The following is a 4,735-nucleotide window of genomic DNA, read 5'->3' as shown; positions in this document are numbered from 1 at the left end:
AAAGTTAGAACCTGGGCTCACCTTTTACGATGACGGCTTTTAATTTCGCAACATAACATTGCCCCTTAGAATCAAAATAAATTGTTCATTAGTTAATGTTAGTTAATTAATCGTCTATTAAATCAGGTTTATCGCTTACATAATGTTAACCATCCTGTATAACCCCCCTACACAGCACGAACGTACGTATCTCTTAAAGTTTTAAAATAAAAATCTGCGTCAAAAATTTAAGCTCTATTACATATCTGAAGTAGTAGCGGTAAGGACGTACTGCACAGTCGCTTACGTCTGCATGTGGCGATAACGGCATATGTATGAGAGCATTCTGCAATGATTGTGACTAATTTCATTACATCTTTCTAGATGTAATGAAATTCGTTTCTAGACTGGGCAAAGGTGTTCATTCACATATATAGGGTCACTCCCTTCCAGTCCTACATCGGTGTTTGTGAAGCGCATTTTCTTGACTTTTCTGAGCGTTTCATCGCGTTTCGCTCGTGATTTGAACTGGGCGAGAATGTTTGGTGTTTTTCCTTGTCGGGTGAGTAAACGATGACAACTCTCTATGTCAGCTTCAGAAATAGGCTCACTGATAGCCTTCCCAAGTTCGGAAAATATCTCCAGAACACTTTCACTCTCTTTCTGTTCTACACTCTGAATTTAAATGTTCACCTTTCGCGAGTAAATCTCTAGACGAACAAGGCGTTCCTCCAGTTCTACAGTGTTTAGCTCTAGGGTCCCACATTTGGAACGAAGCATTTCATTCTCTTCTTCTAGCTTAGAGTTTTTTTCAATTTCACTGACCACTTTTTGCTGGAGCTCCTCCAGTGTTTCGTTCGCATATGTAAGTGCTTTGTTCGTTTCAATCTGCTCTGCTCGTAGTTCCCGAATTTCATTCCTTAAACTCCGCTCAACTCATTCTTCCATCGTCTTCATTTTTTGTCGGAGCGCGTGAACGTCAGCGCGCTTCCCCGGTGCCGAGCAGAAGAGGACCGTCTCTACCCCACGCGCGCGCAGCAAACACGCCCTCCGTGGCGCTAGTGTCACCGCGACGCCAGCGCCCTCCCCTGTTAGTTGAAGTAACGCAACTAAGGAGGGTGCATTGCGGGGAAGCGAAACAGAGGGGACCAGTCGCGTCCCCACAATTTATTACCAAGCCATCTAGTACAATTCGTCTCCATGTAGTGTCAGTACTGCATCGGTATAAGTACGGTACTTCATACTGCACCTTACTTTTTGCCTCACGCGCTTCGAATGTCGACCACCCCGTATCACCTTGAACTGCGTCATAGTTGTTTCCATGTACCCCCAAGACAAGCCTGCTTTATTTCATCTGTCAAGCATGTTTTGCTGTGTTTTGTGTTGGGTTTAATGGCACATAAGCGGCTAAGGCTATCATGCGCCAAGCATGTTTTGCGGTCTGCTTTATTTCTAGTGCCGAATTTGTGGCAGAACCCAAGCACACCACAGCGTTTGCAAACGTCAAGCCCGGTACCATTGCACCTTTCCAGATTCTCGGAATAACCATATGTTTTGTTGCGGAAGCAACACTACGCTAGGTGTGAGCGATTTCGCAGAGCCATGGAGAGCCCCAACTGCGCATGCGCGAGGAATGAGTGACGTCAGAACAGGTGCCGTCACCGCTGCGCCAACAGTGCATTGTCCAAAAGGAGTGACGTCAGACAGCGCATAGCTGCGGCGCTGAGGCCACTGTCAACTCCTCCGGGTGATTCAGAGGTGCCGCCGCTGCGACTGCCACGCCGTTGCCCAATTTATACTATCTGATTTTAAAACTGACATACTAAATTTTTCTCGCGGTAGAGTCCACGTCCCTGCATTTCGCATACTGAACTCCCTCGCCGCACACCCGCCCCGCCACGTGGAGCTGATATGGGTGCCTGCCCACTCCGGGAATGAGACCGCCAACGCTTTAGCCCGAGGACCTCTCAATCGAACACCGGCGGCCTCCGATCTGGGGTTTTCGCGGGAGCGCATGCACTCATTCAGTGAAATGACGCAGGCCTGCAAAGCCGAGCGTCGACTCTACCCCCCACCCCATCCCTCCCCCTCCCCTTATATACGCTCGCGCTATCACCAAGTCCAACAAACCCCTCCTGTACCCTCTGCCACCACCCCAAAGCCACTCTCGACCGTATCCTTTTCCTCTGCGCGGCGGACCCTCCCCCGCGGGGCCTGGAGCACCTTACCACTTGGGAGGCATGGGAGACCCTACTGCGCTCCGAGGACCCGGCCAAGCAAGCCATCGCCGTAGGCCGGGCTGCCAGCGTCATGAGCTTCCGGGACATGAACGTTTGAGTGCAGTGGGGCCGTGCGGGGGCCCAGGGACCTACGTGTCCCAAACTCCCCAGTTTCAAAGTTTTCACCACCACCACCACCGTTGCCCGCAGTTCTACTCGGGATGGCCATTGGTCAAACCACAGCCAATTTTTTGTATCCCCGGGCCGCACGATTCTTCTCCCTCCTTTATCCCTTCCATTACGGCGCGGTTCCGGTGTCCACCGAAATGTGATACAGATACTGCACCATTTCCTTTCCTCAAAAACCAATTTTAAATTTTCAGCTACATTTTTTTTTGCTTTCATAATTTCCTCTTTTTCGTCTCGCTGCCGTCATTTAGTTACATATACAAAGGTACTTGTAAGTTTTGTAGCCTGAAATCTCAGTCCCATTTGCGGAAATGAGGCCTCCGCCTCATTTACGCAAGGGTCTTCCTATCTTGAAGGCCTCTCGCGCCGTCCGCTAGAAGAACGATGTCATAGGATATCGTGCAACTTGTCTCCAGTTGGCCCCTTCGCCGCCACGACACAGTAAACCCTAACCCGCTCGTTTCGATCTTCCGTTCAGTCTCCCTGATGTAGAGCGTAAATAGGAGTGGCGATAAAGGACATATATATCCTAGTGTAAGTCCCTATTCAATCAACTATTCCTGCACCTTCAATATCCTGCCTATTCAAAGCTATGAGAGAAGCCAATAGCCACAGAAACCAGGAGGCACAGGGGCTTTTTTTTAATTTGTTTATTTATTTTGTGGTGTTGATCAATTTAGAATATTACTGAATATGTTTCGCTTAAAGGTAATTCATTAGAAAAGCAGAAGAAAAAACAACCGCATGCCGCCGATGGGATCCGAACCCACGACCTCCGAATTACGCGCCCGGTGCTCTACCTCTGAGCTACGGCGACGGCTGTCAAATCTTCTGCTTTCGGGGGTATTTATGTTTACAAATAACCGAACCTTGAGAGTGAGAAAGAAGCCAACAGCCACAGAAACCAAAGGACACAGGGGATTTCTTTTCTTGTTTTTTTTGTGGTGTTGATCAATTTAGAATAATACTGAATATGTTACCGCTTAAAGCTAATTGATAAGAAAAGCAGAAGAAAAAACAACCACTGCCGCCGGTGGGATCCGAACCCACGACCTCCGAATTTCGCGTCCGGTGCTCTACCTCTGAGCTACGGCGACGGCTGTCAAGTCTTCTGCTTTCGGGGGTATTTTTATGTTTGCAAATAACCTATCTTGAGAGTGTTCATCAGCGCCACCCGCGTTCGTAAGCGGCGGACGTAGCACGTCCTGAGGTACCGCTGGTGTGACGTAGAACGTCATCTAACGGCGAGAGTGGAAGCTGTGTGAGAACCCTCTTACGCTTCCTATGGCATCATGGCTGCCAGAACCGAGACCCTCGCTAAGCAATTAAGCAAACAAGGGGTGGGAAATGAGGGGCTCTCAAGATAGGTTATTTGTAAACATAAAAATACCCCCGAAAGCAGAAGACTTGACAGCCGTCGCCGTAGCTCAGAGGTAGAGCACCGGACGCGAAATTCGGAGGTCGTGGGTTCGGATCCCACCGGCGGCAGTGGTTGTTTTTTCTTCTGCTTTTCTTATCAATTAGCTTTAAGCGGTAACATATTCAGTATTATTCTAAATTGATCAACACCACAAAAAAAAAACAAGAAAAGAAATCCCCTGTGTCCGTTGGTTTCTGTGGCTGTTGGCTTCTTTCTCAAATTTATAACGAGCCCCTCATTTCCCTCCCCTTGTTTGCCTAATCTTGAGAGTGTTCATCAGCGCCACCCACGTTCGTAAGCGGCGGACGTAGTACGTCCTGAGTTACCGCTGGTGTGACTTAGAACGCCATCGAACGGCGAGGGTGGAAGCTGTGTGAGAACTCTCTTATGCTTCCTATGGCGTCAAGGCTGCCAGAACCGAGGCCCTCGCTAAGCGATGAAGCAAACAAGGGAAGGGGAATGAGGGGCTCATTATAAATATGAGAGAAGCCAACAGCCACAGAAACCAAGGGGCACAGGGGCACATGTTGTTTTCCTTGTAACTTCTTGTAATAAACACATTGTGTCACAGCTCACACCCTATTTACAATAACAGGGCGAGCTTTACATTGTCACAAGCCCCTTGAATGTCTAATAATCCCATCCACAGCGGTCGTTCTCGCAGCTATTTCGATGCACTGTGTAAAATCAAGCTGTCCATCTTTATTTGTCTTAATCCATTTTGCGGTTCTCCCAGAACTACAGTCACTAGTGTTTACGGATGGCAGCGCTATCTAGAAGTGAAAAATAAAAGCTGTTACTTGATAACGTTATTACGTTTTGAAACCAGTTTTTTTTCTTCTTTTTCTTCTTGTACTTCCTAATTTACCTTTTGAGGATCTGTTTCATTAATTTTTTTTTTGCCAGAAGGTTGTTTGTTTACTAATAA

The 4,735-nt window shown here is 47.8% G+C and overlaps 2 non-coding genes across 2 annotated transcripts; one reads left to right on the top strand and one right to left on the bottom strand.

Moving 5' to 3' along the window:
* Positions 1–3,412: 3,412 nt before the first annotated feature.
* Positions 3,413–3,484, bottom strand: TRNAS-CGA (transfer RNA serine (anticodon CGA)). The gene has a single exon. It is a non-coding gene; the product is annotated as a tRNA-Ser (tRNA).
* A 319-nt stretch (positions 3,485–3,803) lies between these two features.
* Positions 3,804–3,875, top strand: TRNAS-CGA (transfer RNA serine (anticodon CGA)). Its single transcript has one exon. It is a non-coding gene; the product is annotated as a tRNA-Ser (tRNA).
* Positions 3,876–4,735: the final 860 nt, after the last annotated feature.

This window comes from Amblyomma mixtum, chromosome 3, assembly GCF_055824585.1.
Source record: "Amblyomma mixtum isolate Tamu chromosome 3, ASM5582458v1, whole genome shotgun sequence".
Taxonomy (NCBI): Eukaryota; Metazoa; Arthropoda; class Arachnida; order Ixodida; family Ixodidae; genus Amblyomma; species Amblyomma mixtum.
The sequence above is the reverse complement of the archived record's forward strand: the minus strand, read 5'-3'. Positions and strand labels throughout refer to the sequence as shown.